Source organism: Chiloscyllium plagiosum, unplaced genomic scaffold, assembly GCF_037043375.1.
Source record: "Chiloscyllium plagiosum isolate Xiang-an unplaced genomic scaffold, Cpla_swu_hap1 HiC_scaffold_50, whole genome shotgun sequence".
NCBI lineage: Eukaryota > Metazoa > Chordata > Chondrichthyes > Orectolobiformes > Hemiscylliidae > Chiloscyllium > Chiloscyllium plagiosum.
The window spans coordinates 50,178,832-50,187,879 of NW_028270188.1; the positions used below are offsets into that span (position 1 = coordinate 50,178,832).

General features: G+C 54.1%; 1 protein-coding gene across 2 annotated transcripts in view; it reads right to left on the bottom strand.

The window, feature by feature from the left end:
- The window catches only part of LOC148135301 (uncharacterized), a 30,531-nt gene extending 23,825 nt beyond the window's left edge, over window positions 1–6,706 (bottom strand). For both annotated transcript variants that reach the window (XM_087985052.1, XM_087985051.1), the window contains exons 1-2: window positions 6,589–6,706; window positions 5,320–5,390 (exon numbers count right to left, since the gene is read on the bottom strand). The gene's annotated coding sequence lies outside the window, so the exon portion shown is untranslated. The remainder of the gene's footprint in view (window positions 1–5,319; window positions 5,391–6,588) is intronic.
- Between the last annotated feature and the right edge of the window lie 2,342 nt (window positions 6,707–9,048).

Here is a 9,048-nt window from a genome sequence, read left to right on the forward strand (position 1 = left end):
GGACATGGCCCCAAGCCCTGTATCAATCCGCAAACTAATCCCACTGCTCCCCGCTCTCTCTCCCCATAGACCTGTATCAACCCCTAACTAATCCCACTGCCCCTGCTCTCTCCCCATAGCCCTGTATCGACCCCTAAACTAATCCCACTGCCCCCCGCTCTCTCCCCATAGCCCTGTATCGACCCCTCAACTAATCCCACTGCCCCCCGCTCTCTCTCCCCATACCCCCGTATCAATCCCCAAACTAATCCCACTGTCCCCCGCTCTCTCTCCCCATAGCCCTGTATCGACCCCTCAACTAATCCCACTGCCCCCCGCTCTCTCTCCCCATAGCCCTGTATCAATCCCCAAACTAATCCCACTGTCCCCCGCTCTCTCTCCCCATAGCCCTGTATCAATCCCCAAACTAATCCCACTGCCCCCCGCTCTCTCTCCCCATAGCCCTGTATTGATCCCCAAACTAATCCCACTGCCCCTGCTCTCTCCCCATAGCCCTGTATCGACCCCTAAACTAATCCCACTGCCCCCCGCTCTCTCTCCCCATAGCCCTGTATCAATCCCCAAACTAATCCCACTGTCCCCCGCTCTCTCCCCATAGCCCTGTATCGATCCCCAAACTAATCCCACTGCCCCTGCTCTCTCCCCATAGCCCTGTATCGACCCCTAACTAATCCCACTGCCCCTGCTCTCTCCCCATAGCCCTGTATCGACCCCTAAACTAATCCCACTGCCCCACTCTCTCCCCATAGCCCTGTATAAATCCACAAACTAATCCCACTGCTCCCCGCTCTCTCTCCCCATAGCCCTGTATAAATCCACAAACTAATCCCACTGCGCCCCGCTCTCTCTCCCCATAGCCCTGTATCAATCCCCAAACTAATCCCACTGCGCCCCGCTCTCTCTCCCCATAGCCCTGTATCGACCCCTAACTAATCCCACTGCCCCTGCTCTCTCCCCATAGCCCTGTATCGACCCCTAAACTAATCCCACTGCCCCACTCTCTCCCCGTAGCCCTGTATCAATCCCCAAACTAATCCCACTGCCCCCGCTCTCTCTCCCCATAGCCTTGTATCGATCCCCAAACTAATCCCACTGTCCCCGCTCTCTCTCCCCATAGCCCTGTATAAATCCCCAAACTAATCCCACTGTCCCCCGCTCTCTCCCCATAGCCCTGTATCAATCCCCAAACTAATCCCACTGCCCCCCGCTCTCTCGCCCCATAGCCCTGTATCGATCCCCAAACTAATCCCACTGCCCCCCACTCTCTCCCCATAGCTCTGTATCGATCCCCAAACTAATCCCACTGCCCCGCTCTCTCTCCCCATAGCCCTGTATCGATCACCAAACTAATCCCACTGTACCCCACTCTCTCCCCATAGCTCTGTATCGATCCCCAAACTAATCCCACTGTCCCCCGCTCTCTCCCCATAGCCCTGTATCAATCCCCAAACTAATCCCACTGCCACACTCTCTCTCCCCACAGCCCAGTATCGATCCCCAAACTAATCCCAGGGTCCCCCGCTCTCTCCCCATAGCCCTGTATCGACCCCTAAACTAATCCCACTGCCCCACTCTCTCTCCCCATAGCCCTGTATCGATCCCCAAACTAATCCCACTGTCCCCTGCTCTCTCCCCATAGCCCTGTATCAATCCCCAAACTAATCCCACTGCCACGCTCTCTCCCCATAGCCCTGTATCGATCCCCAAACTAATCCCACTGTCCCCCGCTCTCTCCCCATAGCCCTGTATCAATCCCCAAACTAATCACACTGCCCCCCGCGCTCTCCCCATAGCTCTGTATCGACCCCTAAACTAATCCCACTGCCCCACTCTCTCTCCCCATAGACCTGTATCGATCCCCAAACTAATCCCACTGCCCCCCGCTCTCTCCCCATAGCCCTGTATCAATCCCCAAACTAATCCCACTGTCCCCCGCTCTCTCCCCATAGCCCTGTATCAATCCCCAAACTAATCCCACTGCCCCCCGCTCTCTCGCCCCATAGCCCTGTATCGATCCCCAAACTAATCCCACTGCCCCCCACTCTCTCCCCATAGCTCTGTATCGATCCCCAAACTAATCCCACTGCCCCGCTCTCTCTCCCCATAGCCCTGTATCGATCACCAAACTAATCCCACTGTACCCCACTCTCTCCCCATAGCTCTGTATCGATCCCCAAACTAATCCCACTGTCCCCCGCTCTCTCCCCATAGCCCTGTATCGATCCCCAAACTAATTCCATTGCCCCGCTCTCTCCCCCCACAGCCCTGTATCGATCCCCGAACTAATCCCACTGCCATGCTCTCTCCCCATAGCCCTGTATCAATCCCCAAACTAATCCCACTGCCCCACTCTCTCTCCCCATAGCCCTGTATCGATCCCCAAACTAATCCCACTGTCCCCTGCTCTCTCCCCATAGCCCTGTATCAATCCCCAAACTAATCCCACTGCCACGCTCTCTCCCCATAGCCCTGTATCGATCCCCAAACTAATCCCACTGTCCCCCGCTCTCTCCCCATAGCCCTGTATCAATCCCCAAACTAATCACACTGCCCCCCGCGCTCTCCCCATAGCTCTGTATCGACCCCTAAACTAATCCCACTGCCCCACTCTCTCTCCCCATAGACCTGTATCGATCCCCAAACTAATCCCACTGCCCCCCGCTCTCTCCCCATAGCCCTGTATCAATCCCCAAACTAATTCCACTGTCCCCGCTCTCTCTCCCCATAGCCCTGTATCAATCCCCAAACTAATCCCACTGTTCACCACTCTCTCTCCCCATAGCCCTGTATCAGTCCCCAAACTAATCCCACTGTCCCTCACTCTCTCTCCCCATAACCCTGTATCAATCCCCAAACTAATCCCACTGCCCCCCGCGCTCTCCCCATAGCTCTGTATCGACCACTAAACTAATCCCACTGCCCCACTCTCTCTCCCCATAGACCTGTATCGATCCCCAAACTAATCCCACTGTCCCCCGCTCTCTCCCCATAGCCCTGTATCGATCCCCAAACTAATTCCATTGCCCCGCTCTCTCCCCCCACAGCCCTGTATCGATCCCCGAACTAATCCCACTGCCATGCTCTCTCCCCATAGCCCTGTATCAATCCCCAAACTCATCCCACTGTCCCACTCTCTCCGCGTAGACCTGTATCAATCCCCAAACTAATCCCACTGTCCCCCCCGCTCTCTCTCCCCATAGCCCAGTATCAATCCCCAAACTAATCCCACTGCCCCCCGCTCTCTCCCCATAGTCCTGTATCGATCCCCAAACTAATCCCACTGCCCCCCGCGCTCTCCCCATAGCCCTGTATCAATCCCCAAACTCATCCCACTGTCCCACTCTCTCCGCGTAGACCTGTATCAATCCCCAAACTAATCCCACTGTCCTACTCTCTCCCCATAGACCTGTATCAATCCCCAAACTAATCCCACTGCCCCCCGCTCTCTCCCCATAGTCCTGTATCGATCCCCAAACTAATCCCACTGCCCCCCGCGCTCTCCCCATAGCCCTGTATCAATCCCCAAACTAATCCCACTGCCCCGCTCTCTCCCCATAGCCCTGTATCAACCCACAAACTAATCCCACTGTCCTGCTCTCTCCCCACAGCCCTGTATCAATCCCCAAACTAATACCACTGTCCCCCCGCTCTCTCTCTCCCCATTGCCCTGTATTGATCCCCAAACTAATCCCACTGCCCCCACTCTATCCCCATAGCCCTGTATCAATCCCCAAACTAATCCCACTGCCCCCTGCGATCTCCCCATAACTCTGTATCGACCCCTAAACTAATCCCACTGCCCCACTCTCTCTCCCCATAGCCCTGTATCGATCCCCAAACTAATCCCACTGCCCCGCTCTCTCCCCAGAGCCCTGTATCGATCCCCAAACTAATCCCACTGCCCCACTCTCTCCCCATAGCCCTGTATCGATCCCCAAACTAATCCCACTGCCCCACTCTATCCCCATAGCCCTGTATCAATCCCCAAACTAATCCCACTGCCCCCTGCGATCTCCCCATAACTCTGTATCGACCCCTAAACTAATCCCACTGCCCCACTCTCTCCCCATAGCCCTGTATCAATCCCCAAACCAATCCCACTGCTCCCCGTTCTCTCTCCCCATAGCCCTGTATCAATCCCCAAACCAATCCCACTGCTCCCCGCTCTCTCCCCATAGCCCTGTATCAATCCCCAAACTAATCCCACTGCCCCGCTCTCTCCCCATAGCCCTGTATCAACCCACAAACTAATCCCACTGTCCTGCTCTCTCCCCACAGCCCTGTATCAATCCCCAAACTAATACCACTGTCCCCCCGCTCTCTCTCTCCCCATTGCCCTGTATTGATCCCCAAACTAATCCCACTGCCCCCACTCTATCCCCATAGCCCTGTATCAATCCCCAAACTAATCCCACTGCCCCCTGCGATCTCCCCATAACTCTGTATCGACCCCTAAACTAATCCCACTGCCCCACTCTCTCTCCCCATAGCCCTGTATCGATCCCCAAACTAATCCCACTGCCCCGCTCTCTCCCCAGAGCCCTGTATCGATCCCCAAACTAATCCCACTGCCCCCTGCGATCTCCCCATAACTCTGTATCGACCCCTAAACTAATCCCACTGCCCCACTCTCTCCCCATAGCCCTGTATCAATCCCCAAACCAATCCCACTGCTCCCCATTCTCTCTCCCCATAGCCCTGTATCAATCCCCAAACCAATCCCACTGCTCCCCGCTCTCTCCCCATAGCCCTGTATCAATCCCCAAACTAATCCCACTGCCCCTCCGCTCTCTCCCCATAGCCCTGTATCAATCCCCAAACTAATCCCACTGCTCCCCGCTCTCTCCCCATAGCCCTGTATCAATCCCCAAACCAATCCCACTGCTCCACTCTCTCCCCCCATAGCTCTGTATCGATCCCCAAACTAATCCCACTGCCCTGCTCTCTCCCCATAGCCCTGTATCAATCCCCAAACTAATCCCACTGCCCCGCTCTCTCCCCAGAGTCCTGTATCAATCCCCAAACTAATCCCACTGTCCCCCACTCTCTCCCCATAGCCCTGTATCAATCCCCAAACTAATCCCACTGTCCCCCGCTCTCTCTCATTTTCCAGAAATTCAGCCAATTTAAGTTTCTGTGAGGCACTGTGTGTGACGATGCAGCAATCTCCACCTCACTCATTCCCTTTTGGATCCTATCCTAATCCCGAGCAGCATTCCGTGTTCTGAAAGGTTAGCTAATCTTTCTCTCCACTATCAGGAGTGCAGACCCCGACCGCTGTGTTCACTGAGGGGACTGGGAGCTGAACTGAAATCTTACCACCAGCTCTGACATTTTCCCTGCCCATCTGGTCGAATTGTAGAAATTAACAAAACATCCTTTGGGATAACCTGAAATGAGAAATGGGTTAGCAAAATGTGGACTCCCCTGAGATAATTAAATTTCCACATGCGCACGCTCCATGCTCAAACTAAAGTATCCCGAATCCTTCCCTCTCTCTTTGAGAATGGCCACTGTTTTCCAATGTTGATTCCTATGTAAACGTGTCACGCTGTAATCACACCCTCCTTCCAGGGAGGGTGCTGTTGTTCCCAGCCCAAGTCTGTATAACGCCTCTAATTATCTCCAAACCCTTCCACCGTCTCTCCCAGAGGGAGCCGGCCAGAGGCTGTGAGTCCTGCAGCGAGTAACTCACTAGCCCCCCACCAAAGCCTGTCCCGCCACTAGTCAGGAGGGTGAGGGAATACGCCCCACTTGCCCTGGATGCGGGCAGCACCAACGAGAAGCTTGGCACCGTCCAGGAACGAAGCCGCCCCCCGCTCAGTTGGCACCATACCCACAAGCAGCCACTCCCTCCCCCACCGACGCTCAGACACAGCAGTGTGTACCGTGTACAAGGTGCCCTGCAGTGACTCACCAAGGCTCCTCAGACAGCATCTTCCAACCCCAGGGCCACTTCCGTCTTGACGGAGAAGGGCTGCAGCTCCACGGGAACACCACCCCCTCCCCCCTAGCAGGTTCTCCTCCGAGCCCCTCAGGAAATATAATAGGCCGTCCCTTCGGGATGGAGAAAGTGAGGACTGCAGACGCTGGAGATCAGAGCTTAAAAATGTGGTGCTGGAAAAGCGCAGCAGGTCAGGCAGCATCCAGGGAGCAGGAGAACCGACGTTTCGGGCATGAGCCCGTCTTCTAGATCACAATCGTGGAACACCCTCCCTGAGGGCACTGTCCCTGCCCCACGCGGGGGGGGTGAGGGTGGGGGGGAACGGCGACTTCTCAAGGGGCAATTAGGGACGGGTAATCAGTGCCAGGCTCAGCCAGCGATACCCACATCGCGGTTCAGCGCCCGGTAAGTGTCTCAGAGACTGTGGAACTTCACAGAACAGGCCAGAACGGTGGAGGTCCGTTGGGGAAGGTGTTTAAAGACGCGCAGTGTAACTGAGTAGGAATAGCTTCCCTCCCAATTCGCGATACCCTCCTTTTCTACTGTGCCCATGTCTCATTGGTATGCTGCCCACTGTTCTTGACTCCCTGTCTCTCTCCCTCTCTCTCTCTCTCTGTGGCCCTCAGTGTTTCCAGTGTCAGTACCTGAGCACATCCCACACAGAATCAGGAGGGATATACAACTCGTCAGTCCAGTCCGAACTCTCATGTTCTTCTCTCTTGACATTAAACAAAACGCCAATGACGTTTCCTGTTCACCCTGCCAACAGAAGTGGGGAAGCATTACAATTTAACCAAAGGAAAAACACTTAACACTGTGTAGATGAAGGGTCTGTTTCCATGCTGTATATCTCTCTGACTACAGCACCATAAACTTGAATGCGCAAAACCGCGGCAGGGAGATTTCAGTGTCAGCCAGTTTTTTTTTTTTAGGAACATGCCACTTTGATTTGATTCCCTACAGGCCCAACAAGTCCACACCAACCCTCTGAAGAGTAACCCACCCAGTCCCATTAACACTAACACTACAGGCAAGTTAGTAGGGCACATGCTGCACATCTTTGTCCCATGCAGACAACGTGCAAACTCCACACAGACAGTCACCCGAGGCTGGAACCGAACCCAGGACCCTGGCGCGGTGAGGCAGCGGTGTTAACCACTGAGCCACCGTGCCACATAAAGCACAGAAACAGACCCTTTGGTCCATAATCCCCAAACTAAACCTGTCCCACCTGCCTGCTCCTGGCCATATCCCTCCAAACCCTTTCCTGATGATGTACTTATCCAAATGTCTTTGAGCCGTTGTAACTGTCCCCACACCCACCCCTTCCTCAGGAAGCTCATTCCACACCCGTGTATAAGAGTTACCCCTCACGTCTTTTTTAAAACTTTCTGCCCTCACCTTGAAATTATGCTCTGTAGTCTTGAATGCCCCAACTCAAGGGAAAAGACTCTTTCCACCCACCTTACCTACACCCCTCATTACTCTGTTAAATCTCTATAAAGCCATCCCCTTATTGCCCTACTCTCCAGTGTAAAAAAGTCCCAGACTTTTTTTAGAACTCAAATCTTCCATGCCTAGCAACATCCTGGTAAATCTCTGGACTCTCCCCAGTTAATAATCTTCTCCCTACAACAGGGGAATCAGAACTGGACAAAATACTCCTGTCTTGACAGGTTTTGGTGGCCATTGAGTTAAGGGGACAGGGATTGGCAGATGATACTCAATCAACGCCCACACTGTATATGAACCCACAAGGAGAAGTTGGGAGAGGTAGATACACATGGAGAGAGGTTGGGGAAACGGGCAAGGTCGCAGAGCACAGAGAGAAACAGTCTATATACTCCCTGGGTGGGAGACTTGGGCATTCAGTCTGGTTAGATTTCTGATTGCCAGTGGGTTAGAGTCAGACAGTCGTAGAGATGTACAGCACAGAAACAGACCCTTCGGTCCAACTCATCCATGCCGGCCAGATATCCGAAATTCACCGAGTCCCAGCACCCGGCCCAAATCCCTCCAAACCCTTCCTATTCATATCCCCATCCAGATGCCTCTTAAATGCTGTCATTGTACCAGCCTCCACCACTTCCTCTGGCAGCTCATTCCATACACGTACCACCCTCTGGGTGAAAAGGTTACCCCTACAGTCCCTTTTAAACCTTTCCCCTTTCACCCTAAACCTCTGATTTTGGACACCCCGACCCCTGGGTGAAAGACCTTGTTTATTTACCCTATCCCTCTACACTGTCCCGTCATCAAACAATCCCAGGAGAGGGACAGCACGTGGTTAGATACAGAGTAAAGCTCCCTCTACACTGTCCCCCCATCAAACACTCCCAGGGACAGGGACAGCACGTGGTTAGATACAGAGTAAAGCTCCCTCTACACTGTCCCCCCCATCAAACACTCCCAGGACAGGGACAGCACGGGGTAAGATACAGAGTAAAGCTCCCTCTACACTGTCCACCCATTAAACCCCCCCAGGAACAGGGACAGCACGGGGTTAGATACAGAGTAAAGCTCCCTCTACACTGTCCCCCCCATCAAACACTCCCAGGAGAGGGACAGCACGTGGTTAGATACAGAATAAAGCTCCCGCTACACTGTCCACCCATCAAACCCTCCCAGGGACAGGGACAGCACGGGGTTAGATACAGAGTAAAGCTCTCTCTACACTGTCCCCCCATCAAACACTCCCAGGAGAGGAACAGCACGGGGTTAGATACAGAGTAAAGCTCCCTCTACACTGTCCCGCCATCAAACACTCCCAGGGACACGGACAGCATGGGGTTAGATACAGAGTAAAGCTTCCTCTACACTGTGCCCCCATCAAACACTCCCAGGACAGGGACAGCATGGGGTTAGATACAGAGTAAAGCTCCCTCTACACTGTCCCCCCATCAAACACTCCCAGGGACAGGGACAGCACGGGGTAAGATACAGAGTAAAGCTCCCTCTACACTGTCCCACATCAAACACTCCCAGGGACAGGGACAGCACAGGGTTAGATACAGAGTAAAGCTCCCTCTACACTGTCCCCCCATCAAACACTCCCAGGACAGGGACAGCACGGGGTTAGATACAGAATAAAGCTCCCTCTACAC